Raw genomic sequence first — 26,731 nt, forward strand, 5'->3', positions numbered from 1 at the left:
ATGCATCTTGAAGATCTGTTTCGCCCTTTCCATACTTACTTGGTGACAGTTGCACAAGTCAAAAAATCAAACTATATGTATGGAAATCTACTTAACAAATTTACATGGACAATTGATAGGTGTACCATTGTTGAGCCAATAGAAACTGTTAATCCTCCAGAAAATCCACTACCGCCTCCAACGGGCCTAAATCTTACACCATTTGGAAACTTTGAATATCAACCCGAGGGATCTGAATTCGGTAATTGAATATTTAACTATCTATGTTGTTTGTTCACCTAAAATTCACAGTTATTAGTATTATTATTGCTTTTAATAATTTTCATTATCTATTAATTTATTCGTCGTTCTTTTTAAACGGAAGATGTGCTTGCCATTGTGCTTAACGCCAGTCCCTCAACATATGCTTCAAATGGGAGGAGAATCCAAGACTTTATCATCATGGATGATCAGTAGGTATACATGAACTTGTTTTATTGGGTCCAAATAGCAATTGATGATTCAAGTATGATGTACTATCTCACTTTTCGTATGTTGTCTAGTAATAGCACACAATAAATGAAACTGAGATTCAAGTTGTGGTTGTAACTTTTAAAAGGCTACTTTCCACGCTTCAATTCACCTTTGGTTTTGCTGTAATTATGATCTTTCAAAGCATACTTAGGTCCAGTAAGCAGTACCGGAATTATTATGATTTAACTTTTTACTACCAACATTTATAGATCACTATAATATTTGATCATATATGTAAATATATTCCTAACAATGCAAAGTTTCTCTCTTATTGTTTCTCTTGCTATAATAATATAAGTAAAATTAGAGCTACTATCATATTGTGCTTTTGACTTTGTAGGTTTTAATTTGTCTAAATTTTTTGCAACTAATTTATGTTTTTTCAAGATTGACTTCAAACTTTCAATTTATTCTTTATTTATAAGCATAATTTTCGGGATAGCTGCATGGAGTGACGATGTGTGGTTGTTAAAAGTATACACCATCCAAGAGTCTAAAAACATATCACTGCCCCTTAAGATTTTAAAAATCTTTAGTTGTACTTCAATAAAATTAGAAGCAATGATCCAGAAAAGTAAATTTTAGTTATGGCAAAACAACAAATTAGGGAGAAGCTATTAAAAGCTAACATAAAAATATGTTTCATTATTTACTGTTATATGGGTAAAAAATGTGTCGGATTTTGATAGATATCTTTTGTTTTTCTTCTTATTTTGGACTATTTTGATGGTTGTGTGAAATTGCTGAAGGGTTGCTGCGATTAGTTTGCCCTAATTGTTTTGGGATGGCTCGCACTTTCATATATTCCCTGAAATTGCATGCACCAATTGGCTGAATGACATTGGAGCCTTAGAACTAACAACTAACAATTGGTTGGTGCACATAGGAAGCAGTGATGTATTTGTACGATGATAGCAACAGCCTCTTTCTTTCTTCACCTTCAACTAATGCTTTTTCAGCTTGGAATAAAGACCTTATATTGCACTTAATCTTCTTCCCTGTTTGGGTGTTTGAATCTCATGTATGGTTTTCTTTCAATCTCTTCCCAATTTTCTTCTCCTTTTTTATTCAATTTTTTCCCTTTCCATGTCTTTGTTGGGTTCGTTCCATACATGTCAATTTCATAGCTAGTGGCCTGGTGTCAAACTCTACTAATGTATATTTGCAACTTGTGATTCATAAAAATTAGTTAATTTGTATCATAAGTTTGAATCGGTGGTCTTATGTTTTATAATATGAGTATTCTTTATTAAGTACTGCTTCAAGTCTATTTATTTTGTTACCATCTGTTGTATTTGATGTTCTTTGATGCTACTGGTCAAATTAGGCTATAATGCTATGCCATGTGTTTTTCTATGAACTGGTGACACTTTAAATAGACTATTATATAATATAGTTATTGATTTATTTCTAATTGACTTTCAACTTGCTTGGAATGATTGGAAGAGGAAGGAAAACTAAATTTAAAGGCAAATATTAATTAATATTAATATAAATATTACCTTTGAAGTAGTTCATGAGTTCATGTTAAAATTCATTAAGTGGATAGTATAGTCAATTGAGCTTTAAGTAATGTATGAAATCCAAGCTCTTGTTTAGCCAATCTTGAAAATTGTTTATCGGATCTAACTAGCAACCCCTAAAATTGCTCACTGGATTTTTGACATTTGGAATGTTGTTTCCTATATTACATAATTGTTGCTGCACATCTGATGAAATATTGCACTTTATAATTGAGGGAGGAAGTGTACGACGATAATGTTTTGGAATTTCCATTAGTAGTGCTACTCATTGTCAGTACTGCGGCCGTATACAAGTGCTTGATCAAACCTTTTTTATCCTCGGAAGCTCTATCGTTTTCAATTTGGATCCTTTACTTATAAAAGTAATTGATTTTCAGGTCGCACGTGAAGAAGGACAGAGCAGATTGGTTTTTCAACTGGATGCTGCTACGGTTGCCTCTAAAGTCCAATAAGGTACGTAGAGTTTGACTTACTCTCTTGTTTTAGTAAATAATGTTATGGCTAATATCATATTTTGCATTACATAATTAATTTTGTGTATACTTAGTGATTCTTTCTTTACCAGATTTTCTAAATTTTCCCCATCCTTTATTCCATTAACTTTGAAAAAGGAAAATACTCTCCGTTGCATTATCTTTCAAACTTCAATATAAAATTAAATGATTTATTCATCATAAAGCTTCAACAGTAAAAATATAAAAGGTATCAAATACGTAGTACCTAACATATATTAATAAAATAGTAGTTCAAAAATATATCTATAGGAAAAGAAGGATGAGCGACCTAAATACTTAATGCTCATAATAGTAGACCTAAATACTTAAGGCTCATAATATTATTTTAATAGTAATAATTTTTCTCGATTTAAGTTTCTTTTCTTTTCAAACAACTAAATGAAACAAAAGATAATCTCTTTTTTATTTTGATCTTCTATAAAATATAGTTACTGACAAGATGTTTGAAGCAATATAGCATTATAACGCTAATGACTAATTTGACTAATTTATTTTAAATTTAATCTTATTTGATTGGCTCATATTTCAAGTATAATCTGACATTCAAAGAACAATAATGTCAGAAGGTCTAATATCCATTATAGACTTCAAATAAGGTGTGTTAACTTTCTTTCAATCTAAACAATATAAAAAATATAAAAAATATCGAAAAGTTAGAGACATATGTTTTTCTAATTTAAAGACTCTTTTTGATTTTAAATATTTGCATAATACAAAATGACTATTCGTTTTCCTTTTTATATTTTTCCTGACGATTTTCTTATGATGTTTCTTCCTGTTTACAAAATGACACTACTTTGCTCTTTATTTTCATGATGATATTGTTAATTTTGTTCTGTTAGCGGAATGACATTCCTTTTTCTTTTTTCGAAAATTCCTTAAAATGTTATTCCTGGTTTGACATTTCAACAACCAATGTTACTTAAATTATTGTGGTATTCAAGCTAAATATAAATATTATTTATGAAAAAATGTAAAAAGATAACTAAAGTAGTAAAGAGCTAAAAAAAGGGCAAAAATTATATCTCAAAAGAGTTGGCTTCTGAAAGTGCTAGCATAAGAAGGGAAAATAAAAGCCAATTATCTCTTTCTAAGATATTAAAAAATTTAATGGAAAAAGTACACTAGAAAATTTGGATCAAATGGTTTTATCGGTCTTTACAAATTAATTTTTAATTTTATAATTTTATGACCCTATCTCTTTAAACTAAACATTAAAAGGAAAGTTTTGAGTATAAAATGCGAACTTTTATATTGACCATATGCTGAACATACAATTTACGGCTTGCGTAATTGACATTACATAAATCGATCTAATTTAAATGGCTTGTTATTTAAAAAGAAAGAGCATGAAGTATCAATTAATAATTATTATTTTAATCAACATTTAATAATTATTATTTTTTGTAATGAAACGCTCGAGTATACACATAATTGACGCCAATCACCAAGAAAGGGAAAAAGAAGGCGGATGTGACGACTCCTCTTAAACAAGAGAAGACATTAATGTTCGTCGACATGAAGGTGAATGGCAAGCCCATTCGGGCGATGATAGACACGGGTGCTACCCACAACTACTTAGCCTCGACTCAGATGGAGCGCCTTGGTCTAGTTGTAGGAAAGGGTAGAGGTCATGTCAAGTTAACTCACCTCCTCAGCCAGTGGGTGGAATAGCCAAAGAGGTACCAGTGAAGCTTGGCCCTTACGAAGGAAAATTCAACCTGCGAGTAGTGATCATAGATGACTTCAAGTTGATAGTTGGGTTGGAATTCCTAAGGCAAACCAACACCATGACCGTACCGTATGCAGACATGTTATTGATGATGGGAACAAACAGGGCCAAGCCCTGCATTATCTCGTGCATGCCCATGAAGATGGCCGATGAGAACATCTCAACCTTGCAGTTGAAGAAGGGGGTCAAAAGATGTAACATCCTGTACATTCGGCTTAGGTATGAATGAGTTAAAGGAGTAGTAAGGTTATATTTTGGACATGTGAAGTCCTATCGGGATGATTATGGGGGAAAATAGTTGTTTCAAAATCAAGATGGAAAGTGAGGTGCATAAGATTTGACAAAATCGACTAAGTTTGTAGAAGGTTTGTCTTCCATCAAGGTTTAGTAAAAATGTGTAAGGAATTTGGGAATACACAAAGCATGAAAGTTGTAAGCCTTTGAAATAGCTTTCCAATGATATATTGTGGAGCCCAAACGGAGCTCTGTGCAAAACGTTAAGCCCGTTTTACAAAATGGTGTGTAACAACCGCGTTCGGCTGCGTTTGACCGCGACCGCGGTCGTGAGGCAGTGGTCCAGCGATTTACCGTGGTCGGGACTACGGTCAGGCCTACTGGGCCACGTGTGGCCAACTTGGGAAGTCATTTTTTTAGCCCTATTTCATCCCCCAGAGCCCCAAAACATAAAAACTTGCTCTAGAAAGGAAAGCTCTCAAAAACCTAACTCCTTAAAGGTCCCTCCACCACCTAAGGTAAGTTCTAACAGTGATTCTAAGTGAATTCTGATTTCCCAACATCCTATTAATATGGGTAAAACCCTCCAAATCATTAGATATTCGATTGGGGCATCATTGTTGGGAGAAAAAACCCTAGAACTCGAATTCAAGAAGATTGAACGTCAAAAAGGTAATATCTTCACCCTCTAATTGATTCTATCATTGAATTAATGCTTATAGACTCTAGTTCAAGATATATGAGTTGATGGGTTTGATAGAAAAGCATGGACGGTTATCGGTTTGGGTTGTTGATTGTTGATTATTGGTTAAGGGTGTTGTTTACCTTATGGGTGATAAAGAATAATGTTGATTATAACCATTTGAGACTTTAGAATTTATCTAGGAGCAAAAGAATGGGTTACTGGGTGTAGAGACACCATTAATAAGGACTATGAAGCTTTATGTCACCAAGTGTTTGAGAAGATGCCTAAGTAACCAAAACATAAATATTATTGCTAATATGGAATCTCTTTGACTTGTATTGATATAGATTAAAGTTGAAAGGGTTGGCGAACGTTGTATTATGCTCAAGAGCAGGAATTTAAGTTATGCGAGGCTAACTCTCTATGTTTAGGAATTTTAATGATCCTCCCTACACTACGTTTCTTTTGTGACATTACTAATTGCCTCAGAAATATAGTTTAGCATAGTTCCTTGAATAGTTGTAGAACTTCTATTCTCTAGCTTCATAACTCGTTCACCACTTTCATTCTGAACGTTGTGAGCTCAGTGCGTATTCGATATAGACTTGGGTTTGATGCCCCCGGGTCTTAGTATAGATTACTCAATATTCCATAAATAGTTGAAGTATCAGTGTTCATAATCAGTTCAAGAATACATGTCCCAGTCTAGTCCTATTCAGTATTCCAGTATTATCTAACTCAGTGTGATTCAGTATTCCAATATTATGTAACTCAGTGTGATCCAGTATTCCAGTATCATGTAACTCAGTGTGATTCAATTTTTCACTATCATGTACTGCAGTTTGATTCTCTGTTCCTGAATGTTGAACACCTGTATTTGGGCCTGAGGCCGTAGTTTATATGCTTTATGCATACTTGGGCCTGAGGCCGTAGTTTATGCTTTATGCATTTTTGGGCCTGAGGCCTTAGTTATGTATACGTATACTTGGGCCTGAGGCCGTAGCATGTGCACATATATATTGGGCCCGAGGTCGTAGCTTATTCAGATAAACAGGTTGTTCATCATTCATAAGAGGGAGTATTCATATCCTTACTTCCTTTGTTCAGTTCAGTTATCATTTCAATTATTAGTTATCAGTTATCAGTTATCAGTTATCAGTTATCATTTCAGTTATCAGTTATAAGTTATCAGCTATCATTTCAGTTATCAATTATCATTTCAGTTATTAGTTATCAGTTATCAGCTATCGTTTCAGTTTCTATTTCAATAGTTATCATTTCAGTACCAATTATCAATTATCAGTTATCAGCTTAATTTCAGTTTCAACATTTATAATTCTTTCTTTCAGTTGCTTTACATACCAGTGCAATTCAAATGTACTGACGTCCCTTTTGCCCGGGGCCTACATCTCACGATGTAGGTAATGATTTACAGGTTGATGATTCAGAGCGCTAGGATTCTCGTACCAGCTATTTGGTGATTCCCAGTTCTTTCGGGGCATTATCATTACCTTAAAATCTTCAATTTTCAGACAGTCAGTGTTTTCAGTACTTTATTAGAGGCTTCATAGACTAGAGTAACAGTTAGACAGAGTCACAGGCTTTTCATATTAAGCTATGTTGGCTACAAAGATGTTTCAGAGTTATATTAGTATTTCCGCACTTCAATTTATATCATCCAAACTTTCAGTATATCAGAATGTGTTAGTTTATCTTCCGTAGTCAGTAAGTTATGATACCATATGTTCATTCAGTTAGCCAGTTGGTTCGCTCGGTCACATGTAGTCAGGCATCGAATGTCGTGTTATGTCCAGGCCCAGGTTCGGGGCGTGACAAAGCTTGGTATCAGATAACTAGGTTCAAGAGTCTTAGGGAGTCTATGAAGCCGTGTCTAGTGGAGTTTCCTTTATATGTGTGTGCCGGCCACTCATATAAACGATTAACTACCAAGACATTCAGGATTGTCTCACTTCTTTCTACTCTATATCATGCATGGAGCTTAGAGCAATAGTTAACCTTCTCTTCCTATCGAATTCCAAACGTATTGGATGCCAAGCGACGCGCAGGAGAAACCTAAGGTCCTAGAGAGGATAATTGCCCATTGGAGTATAATTATGGAGTACAGGTTGGTAATATGAGACTTGAGAGGATGTTAAAAGTGGGATGCAATGGATAGTAGTACAGATTGGAGCATAACCTTATCAGAAAGTAAAAAAGCAGTTATCATGTTTTATGGTTATCAGCTTATCTCAGTTACCGGTTATACAGTCTTTTAGTTAGCAGGTTTATTGTGACGACCCGACCCGTCGACTCATGTGTTACCGTCCTGTTTTCCCCTTTTATTGCTTCTTCATGTTTCATTATCGGCATTTGGTGAGTTAGAGTCGAATTGGTTTGGTTTTGGTAGAAAATGAGACATTTAGTCTCTTTAAGGAAGGCTTATATTGGAAAAGTCAACCGGATGTTGACTATTGAGTTAGAGGGCTCGGATGTGAATTCCGGTGATTTGGTTAGCTTCGGGGGATGATTTGTGACTTAGGAGTGCGATCGGAATTGATTTTGGAGGTCCAGTGTAGAATTAGGCTTGAATTGGCGAAGTTAGTATTTTGGCGAATTCCGGTTGGTAGGTGAGATTTTGATCCGAAGATCGGAATGGAATTCCGGAAGTTGCAGTAGTTCCGTTAGGTGATTTTGGATGTGTGTGCAAAATTTCAGGTCATTCGGAGGTGTTTTGGTCGGGTTTTTGATCAAATGCGTATTTCGGAAGTTTTGAAGAAACTTAGGCTTGAATCCGATGTGATTTAATGGTTTTAGCGTTGTTTGATGTGTTTTGAAGATTGGAACAAGTTTGAATAATGTTTTAGGATGTGTTGGCGCTTTTGGTTGGGGTCCCGGGGGCCTCGGGGTGATTTCGGGTGGTCAATCGGACCAATTTTGGACTTTAAAAGTAGCAGATTTTCAGCTGTTGGTGTTGCAGAGATTTGCCCTTCGCATTCGCGTGGGTGATGTCGTGAACGCGTATAGGAAATGTGAGGGCTTAGGAATTCGGTCTTCGCGTTCGCGTTGGTGGTAACGCGTTCGCGTAGAAGGGAATCAGGGCCTGGTGAAATTGTTCAATGCGTTCGCGTCATAGGGCACGCGTTCGCGTAGTTAAAGTTTCTGAAGCATCGCGTTCGCGTCTTGGGCATCGCGTTCGCGTATGGTTAATTCCTGGTCAACATTTTCTGGTCATCGCGAACGCGGGGGTGTTGACCGCGTTCGCGTAAGGTAAATTGCACCTGGACAGAAGGGTTTTTAAATCATATCATCCGCTTAGCTTGGTCCATTTTCCTCCATTGTTGAGTATTTTGAGAGCTCTTTGGGACAAATTGAAGAGGGATTCAAGAAGGATTTATTGGAGGTAAGTTCCTTGGCCTAAATACACGAGATTATGATAAATTTAACATGGAAATTGGTTTAAATTCATCAAAAGGGGGTAAAGCTAGGGCTTGAGAATTGGTAATTTAAAAATAGAATTTGAAGGGTCAAATGGACTCCGATTTTGGTAAATTTGATATGTATAGACTCGTGGCGAGACGAGGAATCCGGTGATGTGAATTTTGTAATTTTTCGAGAAGTGGGCCCGGGGCTCGAGTTTTGCCAACTTCGTGATTTTTGATAATTTTCGAGTCTTTTAGATTGGGTTATGTTCCCTTAGCCTATTGTAACGTATTCCTTGTGGTTTTGATCAGATTCGACGCGCGAGGAGGTCGATTCGAGGGGAAAAGGCTTAGCGAGCTAGACTTTTGGCCGGCTAGAGGTGAGTAATGAATTTAAATGATGTCCTGAGGATTTGAGACCCCGGATTTGCACAACTTGGTGCTATGTTGAGATGAGACACGCGTTCAATGACGAGCGCGGGGTCATTTACTATTGGGGATCGTGACTTGGTCCGTCCCGGTTGTTGATTTTACCGCGTATCTCACTATGACTTGTTGTTTTTTTCACTATGACTTGGGCTTATTGCTGTACTTGGGCTTATTGCTGACTGTTTGAGCTCCTTGTGAGCTATCATCACTGTTTTCCTCACTATTTGAAATATTATTTGAACTCAGTCCATTTGAATTACACTGTTTCATGAACTCAGCTATATTTTTACTCAACCTTGAGTTTTCAACTGATATTTGAACTATTATTTGAGCTGAGCGTTGTTGTTTTTACTGATGCCCGAGGGGCTATGACTATTTTTGGACTGATTGAGGCCGAGGGCCATATGTGAGGATATGTGAGGAGGCTTTCAGGCCTCGAGTGATGTGTGAGGAGGCTTTTAGGCCTCGAGCGATATGTGAGGAGGCTTTCAGGCCTCGAGTGTATTGTGAGAAGGCTTTCAGGCCTCATATTGATATGTTGAGGCTTTCAGGCCTTATTATGATAGCGTTTGGGCTGTAGGAGCCCCTCCGGAGTCTGCACACCCACAGTAAGCGCGGGTACCCATGTGATTTGAGAGTGAGCCCGAGGGGCTGATGTTGTACTGTGTGATTGATACTGAGCCCGCGGGGCTGATACTGTTCTGAGAGTTTGATATTGCGCCCGAGGGACAGGTTTCTGAGCGTTTCCACTGGTTGAGAATATTTGTTTAAAACTGTTTTACAAGAGAAATTCTTGCTATTTAACTGGCTTTACTGCCTAACTGATTTTACTGCTTGAGATAGCATTATTTGTGCCTTTATGGGATTTTATTTTCTCAGTAATTATTTATTTTTATTACTCACTAGGTCGGAGTACTCACATTACTCCCTGCACCGTGTGTGCAGATACAGGCATAGCTGAGTTCGTTCCTGAGCGCTGATTTCCTTCCAGACCAGGCGGACCCGGAGTGACGAGGTAGCTGTCGGCGTTCACAGCCCCGTTCTCTCCCTTATCTTCTGTATTTACATTATCTTTGGACTTGTTCCTAGTTCCAGACTTGTAGTATTTAGTGAACTCTGTAGTAGCTCGTGACTTGTGACACCCCGATTGCGGGCTGAGTTGGGATGGTTCTCTGTTTTACTTCGTTTTATTCTGCAGTTATGAGTACATTATCTATGTTTTAGACTTATTCATGCTAATTAACTGTTAAAATGAGGTGCTATTGTTCTGTTGGCTGGCCTTGTCTTCACGAGAGGCGCCATCACGACCCGGCTAGGGAATCGGGTCGTGACATTTATGGTTATTGAGTACGCCAGTATCCAGTTACATGTTTACCAAATATCCAATTTTCAGTGTATCAAAATTTTTGGTGACTTGTGAGTATATAGTGATGCATATGGGTTCTCAAAGAAAATGTAAGTAACAGTGATCATAGCGAAAGCTTCGCATATTTTAGGTCCGGATTAAGACCAAGACTCACTGGAGGGCGCAGGAAGTGATTTATCAGATGATAGTATACTTTGAAGGATAAGTTTGTGTAGTGTATTCGTATGTGTTTTACCTCCTAGAACAACTTCATTTATTTTTGGAAATGGAGCCACAAGTTAGATGATGATAGTTCAGATGTCAGACCCTAACATTGGTCACTATAGTTTGGACAAAAAAGAGCCTAAGGGTAAAATACCTAGGAGTCAGAAATGTTTGTTATTACCAAAGATGTGATTTCGTACAACTCATGCAAATGACTAGAAGATATGATTTATGCAATGAGAACCAAGAGTAGCCAATAGTGAATTTCAGAGAACGATTTTACGTTGTACATATTTATTCAGATCAAAATAGAAGTACCACATTAGTAAGCTACTATAAGAAGCAGCTATTGATGTAAGATAAAAGATATGGCAGTTCCCCCTTAGGTTATGTGACTAAGTGATTACCGCTGATGTTTATAGTATGATATGATTTTGTATTATATAGAAAGTTTAAGGGTTATTCTAATTTTGTTTAAGAAAGATGAATTTCCTAAGTGTGATCCATTCCACGCACATAGTTTAGAAAGAAAAAAAAAGGATAGTATGCGACCATAGAATAGGGTCGGATGATGAGGAAGTTAGAAATAACCTTATTCCTCACTTTAGCTATCCAAAGTAGAACAAGAAAACGTGATTCTAGCAGGTGTTTAGTAGAAGAATAATAAGTAAGTTTTGAGTTGATACAGTGAATTAGCAATTTCAGCAGAGCTAGTAGAGGTACAATTTGATTCACTTAGCCAGGTTAACTCTAGTGAGTGGATGACAGTTTGAAATACCGAACGTGTGTTAGACCCCAAAGAGTTTAAGTTAAATCCGAAGTACAGTGATAGTGGAAAAAACAATCAGCTAGCAATAAGAGAGCAAACTATAGAAGAATAACCTTTAGGAATTATCGAAATGTGGTTTCTCCAGGATTGACAGTGTGAGAAGAGTTAAATTATTGAGAGTGTTTATGATAGTTGTGAATACATTAGCTTTCCGTTATGTGAATAATTTAGTTTTTCCTAGCTCAGAAGTAAGTTGGAAGATGAGTCGTCATTGACATAGAGTGCAAAGAATTGCAGAAAATAAATAAAGTTATTTGGATCCCAACAAAAAAAAGGATCTGCAAGTATAAGACCCTTGGTCTAAGGGGTGATGTGAAAACCATCAGTAAATGCAGTTAAAGATTTGAAACCTGAATAGTTAGCATGGGATATGAAAAAGAAAATCAGTTCGGTAATGAGGAAAATTGCATAATTACCACAGGGATTATGTCTAGCATGTGTAAGAAACACAAAGTGAGTAGAATGATCACCGAGCTTAGTTATTGATGATAAAGTGATCACAGAAAACCTATAAAATCATGCCTTTTATGTGTTATGAGGGTAGTGCCATTGCACGGGACTTTAAAATTTAGAGTACATGTCAAAGACTTAGTTCACAATAATATTATAAGTGTTTTCAGGAAGTGCTTAAGAAGATAAATTGTGGGAAGTATAACTCATGATTGAGGTAGATAAGAGAACTCTGGTGAAAGAAGTTCACCAGCCAAGATAGGAGTTCGACTTTGGACTTCGAAGATGGCGGAGTTGTTGTCTAGAACAGAACTTATCCCCCCTTAGTAGCCATAGAGAAGGAGAAACAATTTGATGATCCCTACGTGTTGCAGTTAAAAGAGGAGATTCACAAGTATAAGACTATGGCTTTTGAATAAGGGGGAGATGAAGGTACTCAGAGGTACCGGGACACATTGTGTGTTCAGTACATAAATGGACTTAAAGAGGGAAGATCATGCTAGAAGCCCAGAATTTCGGGTATTCTATTTACTCAGGTACCACAAATATGTATCATGGTCTTAAGGAGGTTTATTGGTTGAACGACATGAAAAAGAACGTCGTAGACTTTATGGCCAGGCAGAGCATTTTATTTAAACAGTTGAGGATATGTCCTTGATGTTAACAGTAATTGGGATGATCACATACCTCTCATTGACCTTGCTAATAATAACACCTACCATTTCAATACCAAGATGGCACCGTGCGAGACTCTGTATGGTTAAAGGTGTAGATCGCCAATTGGTTGGTTCAGGTTGGTGGTTGGGTGTTTCTGAAAGTTTCGTCTATGAAAATGTAACGACCCGACCGGTCGTTTTAAGATTTTGCACTTTGATCGCCAGTTCTCGGGCATGATTTGCCCCGTGTGGTGTATTATGTCTTATGTAAATCGTTGGTTTTAGTTTCAGGATTAATCAAAATGAATTTGGAAGAACAATTCTCAATTTAAAGCTTAAAATTTGAAAGGTTTGACCAAGATTTGACTTGTTTGTATATGATCTCGGATCAAAATTTTTATGGTTTGGTTAGCTCCGTTAGGTGATTTGGGACTTAGGAGCGTGATCGGAATGCATTTTGGAAGTCCGTGGAAGGTTTAGGCTGAATTGGCAAAATTGAGATTTCGGCGTTCTCTAGTTGATAGGCAAGATTTTGATATAGGGGTCGGAATAGAATTTCGGAAGTTTCAGTAGCTTCGTTGTATCATTTATGACGTGTGTGCAAAATTTCAGGTCATTCGGACGTGGTTTGGTTGGGTTTTTGATCAAAAACGGAATTTGGAAGTTCTTGAAATTCTTAGGCTTGAATCCGATGCAAATTTGGTGTTTTAATGTTGTTTTGAGCGTTCCGAAGGTTGGAACAAGTTTGAATAATGTTATGGGATATGTTGGCGTGTTTGGTTGAGGTCCCGACGGCCTCGGGTGTGTTTCGGGGTGGTTTTGGATCATTTCGGGCTGTTTTGCAATAGCTGAAGCTGGTATTGTTCTTCGCGTCCGCGAGGGTCCCCTCGCGTTCCCGAAGAAGGATTTGGCTTCTGGGATTTTGTTCTTCGCGTTCGCGAAGAGAGACACGCCTTCGCGAAGAAGAAGAAATTCTGTTTCGCAGGTCTTACTTTGGAGGCTCGTATCTCTCAATCTACAATGAATTTTGAGATGATTCAAAAATGAAAGTTGTAGCTCTTTGAATCTAGTTTCCAGAAATATATTATAAAAGTTATTTGGGCATCTGCAGCAAAGGTTATTGCCATTATACTAGAGGCTGTCCGAGAAGAGTTTGAAAAAAATGACTTTTGGAAATTTTGTTCTTCGCGAACACGAGAGGAGGACCGCGAACGCGAAGAACAAATCCCTGGGCAGCAGAATAAAGTCCAAACTCGTCTCACTCTTCCATTTTTGGACCAAGGGAGCTCGGGTGAGGCGATTTTTCGAGAGATTTTCAAGAAAAATATCGGGGTAAGTGTTCTCAACTCAATTTTGGTTAGATTACCCGAATCCATTGTTATTTTTAACATGTAATTAGTGATTTTAAGTTGGAAAAGTTTGAAAACCCTCTTGGATATATTTGAGGATTTGAGGGTCGAAATGTTATCGGAAATTAGTACTTTTGGTATGTATAAACTCGTGAGGAGATAAGGAACCCGTTGATGTGAAAATTTCTAGGTTTCGAGAAGTGGGCTCGGGGCTCGGGTTTTGCTATTTTCGGGGTTTTTGATATTTTTCGATTTTTTTCTATTGGGTATTGTTTCCTTAGCATATTGTGACGTATTCGTTCTGGTTGTGGATAGATTCGACGCGCGTGGAGGCCGATTTGAGGGGCAAAGGCATCGCGAGCTAGAGATTTCGCCGGTTCGAGGTGAGTAATGATTGTAAATGATATTTTGAGGGTTTGAAACCCCGTATTTGCAGATCGTAGTGCTATATTGAGGTGACTTGCACGCCGGATAGCGAGTGTGGGGTAGAGCACCATTGGGGATTGTGACTTAGTCCGTCCCGATTGATGAATTTACTGGGTACTTGACTGAAATTTACTTGTTATCATCATAATTTGGGCTGATTGCCATATTTGGGCTTCGTGCCAGCTATTTGAACCCTTCGGGGATTGTTATTGATAATTCCTCACTGATTTAATTATATATTTCCACTCAGTCATGTATTTTTCCACTGTTTTAAAACTCGGCCAAGTTTATTATGCCTTAAACTCTCGAAATGATATTTCTAAAAATATTTTGGGCTGAGCATCATGCTTTACTGTTGCCCGAGTGGCTTATGTGATTTTGTTGACTGAGTAAGGCCGAGGGCCTGTATTGTGAGGATACTTTTGGATCGGGCTGCACGCCACAGCAGTGTTATACTGATACTGATATGAGGCCAAGGGCCTAGATTTGATGCCACGAGATGGCTTGATATTGCGCTTGGGCCGTAAGGGGCCCCTCCCGGAGTCTGCACACCCTCAGTGAGCGCCATCGACGATAAACAGATCGGGCTGCATGTCGCAGTGGTATGTGGATCGGGCTGCACGCCGCAGCGGTACTAGCACTGTTCTGTATGTTTACTTTATTTTATTTGCTTGCCTTACCTGTTGTTGTGCTACTTCATGAGATATCTACCGGATTGCCTGACATTATATGTTAATTGAGTGTGGTGCCCGAGGGGCGGACTTCTGTGCTTATCTGCACTATTCGAATTGCATTCGTTTGCATACTGTAGAAAAAGTCATTTTCAAAGAAGTTTTAAACAGAGCTAAGATATTTCCAAGGATTTCACAGCTTCACTGTTTTCCTCAAAAGGTTTTACACTACTTCTATATAGCATGATGATATGCCATACGTGATTTCTTACCGCTCATTTGTTATTTACCTTTATTACTCACTGAGTTGGAGTACTCACTTTACTCCCTGCACCCCGTGTGCAGATGCAGGTAATTATTCACCCGGTAGCGGGTTTGGCTGATCAGAGTCAGAGATATAGGAGTTTAACGAGGTGACTGCCAGCGTTCGCAGCATCGTTCTTCTCCCTTTGTTCATTATTCTTGATTAGTGTATTTTTAGACCTTGAGGTTGTACTTACATTCTAATAGATGCTTGTGACTTGTGACACCCCGATTAGGGCTGTGTGGGGTTGTAATTCCGCTAATTAATATTATTAAGTCATGTTTTAGCTGTTTATTCATGTTTAAATTATTTTTGAAAAGACGAGTTGGGTTAGTTGGCTGGCCTCGTCTTCACGAGAGGCGCCATCACGACCGGGTTTGGGAATTGGGTCGTGACAAGTTGGTATCAAAGCCTAGGTTGCTAGGTCTCACGAGTCATGAGCAGGTTTAGTAGAGTCTCGCGGATCGGTACGGAGACGTCTGTATTTATCCTCGAGAGGCTGCAGAACCTTTAGGAAAACTTCACATTCTTGAATCCTTATCGTACGTCCTTGATTCAGCTTGAAAAGAAACTCTTGAAATTCCTTCCACGCGCTCGTATGCGCGTATGAGCGCTCAGTATCTGATGTGCCTTGATGGCTTGTGATTTACTTGATCGAGGGGCGAGATGTGATCTCTGTGAGTTTGATATTGGGCTAGTCTGGAGGACTTGAGGCCGGATCTTTGCCTATGGCTTGAGCACCGAGGTACTGATTGCGTGAGCAAGTGTTTTGAACTTATACGTTCGGTAGTGCCCTATTGGTAGAAGTAATGACTGAATAGCTACGTGATGAGTATGTTATGACTGCGAGGTGTATTCATATGATTTGGAAACGACGAGAAGGGTCTGTTGGAAGATAGGAGAACTATTAGGTACTTGATTTTCAGTTCGATTGAAGGTATAGCTCCGAGTTATGGGTGTGAAGAATCTTTTCGTGTCTCCTAGTTGGGAGTGAAGTAAATTTTATGTTGCGGTATGAGTTCAGACTCAGGAAGACTAAGTGACTGTGGACAGTTTATGAAGGTGGAAGGTATACAGAAATGTTATATTGAGGCAAAGCAGGTGGGTTATCTCCTGCGGAGTGACCTGAAGTGGTGTGATCCCTATGTGTATATTAGAAGATCTCATGTGTAATTGAAAAGTACGTGTTGAAATCTGAAATTTCGGGTCGCTTAAGAGAGTGGGCTTAACTGTTGCGGGGATGAATGCGAGGTTTGTAGAAGATTTACAGTACTAGATGATCTGTGTTTTCACAAACTTATAAATGATTTGAGTTTAATCTCGCTATGGTATGGTGGCATCAATAGAGTAAAAGTGTTATGAGTTATTGAGCGTATCTTGATCTATGGCTTCGAGCCAAGTGGGGGAGTCTGTTGTGAGCAGTTGATTGCACGGTTAGGTGCTATGTTGGTTCCAGTTTGGGGCATGCGAGTGAATTAGCTATGGCTAGAGTAAGGGAAAATTTTGACAAAGGTTATATTATGCTTCATAAGGTATGAGAATCACGGAATGTCTAGAGTGTTGTTGGTAAAGAATGCTCGGCGCATAGAGCAGGAAGTTGCTTGGTTGTACTGGGATGAGGATTTCATTTTGCGGTATCGGAGTGCCAATGAGGCACGGGTGGTTCTGTTCGTTAGGTCAGGTAAGTTGCAGTTTGAATAAAGAGTGAATGACTTTCGAGAATGGTTCTAATGTGTTCAAGATTCTACAGGGAATAATCGGGTATCTTAAGGTTGTGTATGTGGTTAGAGACTGTGTTTTCATTGGAAGAGGTCAAGACTTGTGGTATTTTTATGTTATTATGGGATTCTATGTATCAGTATTAGGATTTAGATTCGCAGGAAGTTCTTTAGAGTAAAGTATTCTGGAATGTGGTGTTTCTGGGAATATCTGAGAGAGTATTCAGTGGCTTATGGGTCTTAGACAGTGTGTCTTATGCTTGGGTCTCGTGTGGTAAGCCTGGGTTGAGGAATTGTGGTGCTACAGCAAGGGGAAATATCAAGTTGAAGATGAATCAGAAGGAAATTTAGATGGATGGAGTAGCTTGATAGTAGACCGAATCGGTATGGAAAGGATATGATTAATTCTTTGTATGTGTTCGAGGTAATGAGTTCTTACAGGTATTCTGCAGCACTGCTCTTAGGTTTTGATGGCTTGCTTAGCTTGGTCTAGTTAGAAAGATTCGGTCTTGGCATTTTAATTTGTGCAAACGGAATTCGGAGAGTTCTTGATGGTCTTTACCACGGTTTGGAGATGTATATTTTCTATGGGCATGCGGAGCATGGTATGTGTAGTGACTTTTCTTCTAGATGGGACCAATGGAAAGTTCTTGACCAGTTGAGTACGTAGATGTTTGTGGCTCGGAAGGGATATGAAGTTCTCGTGATATCCTGGGATGGTATGGCACATGCGATATGTTGTGTAGGATTGAGATTGGCATGTGTAAGGTCACAGTTCAGGTTTGAATGGAAGGTCATAAATTCTTAGGCAGCACGGGCAGTTTTAGATAATTGGAGAAATGAACTTCAGATGATTTGAGAAATGATCTGCAGATGACTAAGGAAATGGTATTGCTAATTGAGGTGATTTTACGAGGGTATATGTTTCAGAAAGAGGCAATGTGATTAAGTTGATGGTACTTCGGTAATATTGCAGCACTTCTTGTCAGATCGGCTGCTGATATTCGAGTTTGCTTGGCAGCACAGAAGAATCTTAGAGTATCTCTCATGGAAAGATTGAGTTCTAGAGGTGAGTTATATATGCGAGTGGCGGAATTAAGATCAGATATGGTAATTCGTGTATTTTATGGACTTCGAGACTCTAAGTTCTCATATAGAGATTAACTCGTGGTTGTGGATGACAAAATGTGGGTAAGTTAGTCAGATGTTAGTGTGCGCTATGATTCAGTCATTGTGAACCTTCGAAGGATTATTTATCTGTTGTGGGTAACTAGAGTTGATGTGTGGTCCATTGGGAGACCTATATGGGTATGTGTACGGCATCGAGACGGCTTGTTGACTTAGAGTTGCTGCTGGCGAGAGATGTGTTGATTCGGTTGTTAATGAGCTATTAGCAATTAGGGGGATCTATGAGTTATCTTTCCGTGTTGTGAGACGTTAGGATTCGTTGGTTATAGGCACAAGTGGTGCGGTTCCATTGGGGTCTCATAGTGGAATTCGAGCGGGAAGAGTACCGGTTATTGCTCGGTGGATGGCGTATCGGTTATGTCCTTTCGGGTATGTGTAATGTATGTAAATTGCTTCGCGGTGGTTATGATGATTGTTTTGGTTTTAGACATAATATTGCGCATGGTTGTCGATTTTGGAGCATAGGGACTTGATGTATTTCATGTGGACTAGCGTTTGGATGAGGTCGCGCATTGGAGCGAAGTTGTCACACCTCCTTTTTTACACACCTACCCCGAAGGATAATGTATAAGGGAGTTTTTCCATTTTAAGTGACATTATTCGAAATGGGATTATTTATTTATTTCAGAGTCGCCACTTGGGATAGGTTTGGCTTTTGGTGTCCCAAGTCACCGGTTTATCTTGAATCCCAAATCGAGGAAAATGTTGACTTCCCGAATGGAGTTTGCGAACCAGAAATTCTGAATAAGGAATTCTTTTGACCCGAGGGAAGGTGTTAGGCACCCCCGGATCTCGTGGTTCTAGCACGGTCGCTTAAACTATTATAATTGGCTAAAAATCTGATTTTAATACATGTCATCCTATAGTGCAATTTTAAAATTGTTTACCGCTTTTAATTAATTTTTAGGAAATTGAACGTCGTTTAAAATATGTTTTCGGATCACGTCACATGAAATGCACCTGGATCCTCGACACACTTTATTCAACGTTTTGGGATTTTGATTTGGGTCGCATGAAATGCACACCCGAATTTAGGAAGGTAAAATTATTAGAAAAGCGCGCCTAAATTGACTAACGTGTTATTAACTTTGCGGGAGGCCATGAAAATTCGCTAAATGGCACGTCACGGTTTCTAAGTATTTTAATATGAGTATTAAAGAAGGCCACGCAATTTATGAATTTTGTTTGGCGCGGCGCACCTCATTTTATTTTAAAGGCCAACCTGAAGGAGCTATAATTTTCTATTAAAGACGGCCTAATTAATTAGCATTGTTAATTGCTATTATTGAGAGTAATCAAGGAATTTGGGCCTCAAACTCAAGTCCACACTTGAACAAGAGGAAGGCCTCTTAATTCAAATATGCTACCTAGCTTGAAAAATCCAAAATTGCATTAATCAATAACTTAAAACAAAATTTTAAATTCCTCAGCATCTTGGGCCCACGTATGACTAGCCTATTAATAATATAACTGGGCCTATGAAGTTAATTTTGTATGTCAAGTCTCAGCTATAGGGCTGACCATTACACTTGGCCTCCTAACAGGCTCGTTTGTGGTTAGATGAGTGGTCTGTTATTGCAAAGGCTAGTTTAATTACGAATCATCAATGCTTTTCAACAGGTAAAATAGCTCGCATCAGTCACAACAATCAACACGACTATATTGATTAAGGCACTCAAGACAATTTCGAAATAGCTAAATGATCTAGAGTAAATAGGCTTGTTAGCAATTAAGCGACTGAACCACTCATATTTTCAAACTGTGTATATCAAAGCAACAGATAAAATGGTTCAATTTACATGCTGATTTTGAAGATAACTTTCATGCTGGTACCTAGATAGTATAGAACCTTACGCACACATGTTCATCCTAGACTTGATTTTCAGAACTCATTCGAATCTGTATAGCATACACTGGCAGCGTTTGGTAAACATCACGAATCATTTAATACTAGTCATTTACTTAATGCTGCTGAATTAATACTATTGAATACAAACTCATGTAATTCTGAAATTGTTCAAAACAGTCCAAAAGTCCATTGTTTATGGTAGTACAAATCAAAAGCTAAACTATACTAGACAAGTACATATATCAATTAGCATCTATCTAACTATGGACAAATAATGATCCAAACGAGCACATATCAGGAAGCAAAATCATGAATATGTTTCATTTCATTTCCAACCCAAGAGCTACATCGAGGCAAATTCAAGGTGTGTACCTGGAATAAAAGGAACAAGAGGAAATTAGCAGTGTTAAACAGCAGGGAAAAAGCGACAGCAGTAGTTGAAATCAACAACAGGATCAATGTTGAGCCCAAAACAGCACCACAAAAGCCCAGGACTGAATGACAGAAGAATAGCACCCACAAAATAGCCAAACAGACTTGATTGAACTCAAATAGACTCGAAATTAAACCCAGGCTACTTCTGAAACTTCAGNTGACCCTTCGTGCAAGTATAATCAAAACATGGCACGGAATGACCCTTCGTGCAAATATAATCAAAACATGGCACGGAATAACCCTTCGTGCAAATATAATCAAAACATGGCACGGAATGACCGTTCGTGCAAGTATAATCAAAACATGGCACGGAATGACCCTTCGTGCATTATCACTCTTCCTCACCCAAACAGTAATCACAACCAAACGGGGCGAGGGGAGAAAAAAATAATAAGAAATGTCCCGGCAAGGGAAAAACACAAGTAAACAGCTAAATCCCGGCAAGGGAGCAACAACAATAACTTTCACATCCCGGCAAGGGATTAATCATATCTCTTTCTATTTCTTTCATTTCTTACTCAATAGTCTTTTTCCGGTTGTTATGGGATTACACCAAGGTTCTGCGCTTAGCCCGTTCCTATTCGCCTTGGTGATGGACGCTTTGACACACCATATTCAAGGGGATGTGCCATGGTGTATGTTGTTTGCTGATGACATAGTTATAATTGATGAGACGAGGGCCGGTGTTAATGAGAGATTGGAGGTTTGGAGACAGACCCTCGAGTCTTAGGGTTTCAAGTTGAGCAGGTCTAAGACAGAGTACCTGCAGTGCAAGTTTAGCGCTGAGTCAAGGGAAGTAGGCAGGGACGTGAGACTTGGGTCACAGGTCATCCCGAAGAGAGATAGATTCAAGTACCTTGGGTCGATGATTCAGGGGGACGGAGAGATCGACGAGGACGTCACTCACCGTATAGGGGCGGGCTGGATGAAATGGAGGCTTGCATCTGGAGTTTTGTGTGACAAGAAAGTGCCACTGCTACTCAAAGGTTAGTTCTATAGAGCTGTGGTTAGACCGGCCATGTTGTATGGAGCAGAGTGTTGGCCGGTTAAGAACTCCCATATCCAGAGGATGGAGGTAGCAGAAATGAAGATGCTGAGGTGGATGTGCGGGCACACTAGGATAGACAAGATTAGGAATGAAGATATTCGGAAGAAGGTGGGTGTGGCCCCTGTGGATGACAAGATGCGGGAAGCAAGGCTCAGATGGTTCGGGCACGTGCAAAGGAGAAGCCTTGATACGCCAGTAAGGAGGTGCGAGCGGTTGGCAGTGGAGGGTACGAGGAGAGGTAGAGGGAGGCCTAAGAGGTATTGGGGGGAGGTGATCAGGTAGGACATGGTACGTCTACGAATTTCCGAGGACATGGCCCTTGATAGAAAGGTCTGGCGGTCTAGCATAAGGGTTGTAGGCTAGGGGGTAGTAGTTCTTTCCTTACTTCGTTCCGGGGGTGAGGCGGTGCTGGATTAGGGTAGACCTTAGATAGCTTGCAGTTTAGGCTGAATACACTCTGTACTTGCTGTTTATCTTGGCCCTGGGCCTTAGATACCGGTTCCTGTTATTGCATGTCTTTCATCTCTTGGTTGTTATGCTTTCATTACTATTACGGTTGCTACTGGAGTTACTAATGAGTTGTCTTTTCTTTTCTTTTTTTCTTTTTCTCTGAGCCGAGGGTCTATCGGAAACAGCCTCTCTGCCCTATCGGGTAAGGGTAAGGTCTGCGTACACATTATCCTCCCCAGACCCCACCTGGTGGGATTTTACTGGGTAGTTGTTGTTGTTGTTGTTGTTATTAGCATGGGTAAACCCTCCATATCATTAGATATTCGATTGTAACATCATTGTTGAGAGAAGGAACCCTAGAACTCGAATTCAAGAAGATTGAACGTAAAAAAAGTATATCTTCACCCTCTAATTGGTTCTATCATTGAATTAATGGTTATAGACTCTAGCTCATGAGATATGAGTTGATGGGTTTGATAAAAAAACATGAACGGTTATAGGTTTGGGTTGTTGATTGTTGATTATTGGTTAAGGGTGTTGTTTACCTTATGGGTGATAAAGAATAATGTTGATTGTAACCATTTGAGACTTTAGAATTTATCTAGGAGCAAGAGAATGGGTTATTGGGTGTAGAAACACCATTAATAAGGACTATGAAGCTTTATGTCACCAAGTATTTGAGAAAATGTTTAAGTGAATAAAACATGAGAATTTATGCTAATATGGAATCCCTTTGACTTGTATTGATACAGATTAAAGTTGAAAGGGGTGGCGAATGTTGTGTTACGCTCAAGAGCAGGAAGTTAAGGTATGTGAGGCTCTCTCTATGTTTGGGAATTTTATATTCTCCCTACACTACGTTTGTTTTACGACGTTACCAATTGCCTCAGAAATATAGTTAAGCCTAATTCCTTGAATATTTGCAGAACTTCTATTGTCTAGCTTCATAAATCGTTCATGACTTTCATTCTGAATGTTGTGAGCTCAGTTCTTATTCAATATAAACTTGGGTTTGATGTCCCTGAGTCTCAGTATAGCTTACTCAGCATGTCATAAACAGTTAAAGTTTTAGTATTCATAATTAATTCAAGAATACATGTCTCAGTCTAGTCCTATTCAGTATTCTAGTATTATGTAACTCAGTGTGATCCACTATTCTAGTATCATGTAACTCACTGTGATTCAGTATTTCACTATCATATATTGCAGTATGACTCTCAGTTCCTGATTTTACATCCCTTAAAGTTGAACACTTGTATTTGGGCCTGAGGCCGCAGTTTATGCTTTATGCATCTTTGGGCAAGAGGCTGCAGTTTATGCTTTATGCATTTTGGACCTGAGGTTGCAGTTATGTATACGTATACTTGGGCCTGAGGCCGCAGTTTGTGCACATATATATATATATATATATATATATATATATATATATATATATATATATATATATATATATATATATATATATATATATATATATATATATATAGGCCCNCATGAAACTCTCAGGCAGCGGGCAGTCTCAGATGATTGAGGAAATGGTATTGCTAATTGGAGGAAATTTGACGAGGGTAAATGTTTCAGAAGAGAGCAATGTGATTAAATTGATGGTATTTCGGTAGTATTGCGGCACTTTCTTGCTAGATCGACTGCTGATATTCGAGTTTGCTTAGCGGCGCCGAAGAATTTTAGAGTATCACTCGTGGAATGATTGGATACTAGGGGTGTGTTATATATGCGAGCGGCGGAATTGGGATCAGATATGGTAATTCGTGTGCTTTATGGACTTAGAGACTGGAAGTTCTCATATACAGGTTAACTCGTGGTTGTGGATGGCAAAATGTGGGTAAGTTAGACAGATGTTAGTATGTGATATGATTTAGTCATTGCGAACCTTCGGAGGATTATTTATCTGTTGTGGGTGACTAGAGTTGATGTGTGGTTCATTGGTAGACCTATATGGATGTGTGTTCTGCATCGAGACGACTTGTTTACTTCGAGTTGCTATTGATGAGGTGTGTGTTGATTCGATTATTATTGAGCTATTGTAATCGGGGGAATCTATGAGTTATCTTTCCGTGTTGCGAGATGTTAGTAGCTGTGGGTTATAGGCATATGTGGTGCAGTTCCATTGGGGTTTCATAGTGGAATTCGAGCGGGAAAAGTATTGGGTATTGCTCGGTGGATAGCGTATCGGTTGTGTCCTTTCGGGTATGTGTAATGTTATGTCAATTGCTTCGCGGTGGTTATGAGGATTGCTTTGGTTTTAGGCATCATATTGTGCATGGTTGTCGATTTTGGAGCATAGGGACTTGATGTGTTTCATGTGGACTAGCGTTTGGATGCGGTCGCGCATTGGAGCGAAGTTATGTGGATGTATGATCCTGCGAGTTAGATTCGTGTGTTCTGTTTCTATGATGGGAGACGGGTTCTCAGTCTTGTGATGTGATGGTACTGGTGAGCTTGAGGTACAGCTCTTTCATTGGAGTCATTTTCATGATTTGAGTATGTTCGGACTGTTGCTTATTGGTGCGCATTTTGTGCAAGTTGTGCCTTAGGCCTGTATTGATGTGTCATGTCACCAGAGTAGCGTGTTGGATTAGAGGAGATCGTTGGGATCATTAATGAATACAGACTGATTCGATTTCAGCATGTTGGAAGGATAATATCGAGCTTTGGCTCAGAAATTTGCTTTGGTATTTGCCAAAAGAGAAGTGGCTTCATGAATGGTTGATCTGGGAAATGGTTATGGCTTATTGCGTGTTCCATTATCATTGGCAGTATATGAAAGTGTTGGAATGAGACTTTAGTTGATAAGAGGTTTTCTACCGGTATTCGGTTGTTGCGTACAGCTGTTGTGAATGGAAGTTATCGCTACATGTGTTTGAGTTATGTGGTATGTCATATAATTGCACCTGAGGTTACATGTATGGGTTAATACAGCTTGTTCGGACTTATTCAAAGTATAGATGTGAGATTCTGATCTTATAGATGATTTGAGAAGTGGAAATGTGGTTCTAAGGTTTATGTGCTAGGTTGGATTGTGAAAGTTCAGTTACATTGTGCTATCGGACCTATATGAGATAGGGTGACGTGGGGTCACCCCCGGGTATATGCATGGTAAGGTTATTCAGCGATTGGTTGGCTTTTGGAACAACTCTAGGCACGTTCGAGGACGAACGTATGTTTAAGTGGGGGAGGATGTAACGACCCGACCGGTCGTTTTGAGCTTTTGCACTTTGATCGCCAGTTCTCGGGCATGATTTGCCCCGTGTGGTGTATTATGACTTATGTAAATCGTTGGTTTTGGTTTCAGGATTAATCAAAATGAATTTGGAAGAACAATTGTCAGTTTAAAGCTTAAAATTTGAAAGGTTTGACCAAGATTTGACTTGTTTGTATATGATCTCGAATCGAAATTTTTATGATTTGGTTAGCTCCGTTAGGTGATTTGGGACTTAGGAGCGTGATCGGAATGCATTTTGGAAGTCCGTGGAAGGTTTAGGCTTGAATTGGCGAAATTGAGATTTCGGCGTTCTCTGGTTGATAGGCGAGATTTTGATATAGGGGTCGGAATAGAATTCCGAAAGTTTCAGTAGCTTCGTTGTATCATTTATGACGTGTGTACAAAATTTCAGGTCATTAGGACGTGGTTTTGTTGGGTTTTTGATCAAAAATGGAATTTGGAAGTTCTTGAAATTCTTAGGCTTGAATTCGATGCAGATTTGGTGTTTTAATGTTGTTTTGAGCGTTCCGAAGGTTGGAACAAGTTTGAACAATGTTATGGGATATGTTGGCGTGTTTGGTTGAGGTCCCGAGGGCCTCGGGTGTGTTTCAGGGTGGTTTCGGATCATTTCGGGCTGTTTTGCAATAGCTGAAGCTGGTATCTGGTATTGTTCTTCACGTCCGCGAGGGTCCCCTCGCGTTCGCGAAGAAGGATTTGGCTTCTGGGATTTTGTTCTTCGCGTTTGCGAAGAGAGACTCGCCTTCAAAGAAGAAGAAATTCTGTTGCGCAGGTCTTACTTCGGAGGCTCGTATCTCTCAAGCTACAATGAATTTTGAGATGATTCAAATATGAAAGTTGTAGCTCTTTGAATCTAGTTTCCAGAAACATATTATAATAGTGATTTGGACATCTGCAGCAAAAGTTATTGCCATTATACTAGAGGATGTCCGAGAAGAGTTTGAAAAAAATGACTTTTGGAAATTTTGTTCTTCGCGAACGCGAGGACCGCGAACGCGAAGAACAAATCCCTGGGCAGCAGAATAAAGTCCAAAATCGTCTCACTCTTCCATTTTTGGACCAAGGGAGCTCGGGTGAGGCGATTTTTCAAGAGATTTTCAAGAAAAACATCGGGGTAAGTGTTCTTAACTCAATTTTGGTTAGATTACCCGAATCCATTGTTATTTTTAACATGTAATTAGTGATTTTAAGTTGGAAAAGTTTGAAAATCCTCTTGGATATATTTGAGGATTTGAGGATCGAAATGTTATCGGAAATTAGTACTTTTGGTATGTATAAACTCGTGAGGAGATAAGGAACCCGTTGATGTGAAAATTTCTGAGTTTCGAGAAGTGGGCCCGGGGCTCGGGTTTTGCTAATTTCGGGGTTTTTGATATTTTTCTATTTTTTTCGATTGGGTAATGTTTCTTTAGCATATTGTGACGTATTCGTTCTGGTTGTGGATAGATTCGACGCGCGTGAAGGCCGATTTGAGGGGCAAAGGCGTCGCGAGCTAGA

General features: G+C 39.0%; 1 pseudogene; it reads left to right on the plus strand.

The window, feature by feature from the left end:
* On the plus strand, window positions 1-23,049 carry LOC109236247 (annotated as a pseudogene).

The sequence above is a fragment of the Nicotiana attenuata genome, chromosome 1 (genome assembly GCF_001879085.1).
Source record: "Nicotiana attenuata strain UT chromosome 1, NIATTr2, whole genome shotgun sequence".
Lineage (NCBI taxonomy): Eukaryota > Viridiplantae > Streptophyta > Magnoliopsida > Solanales > Solanaceae > Nicotiana > Nicotiana attenuata.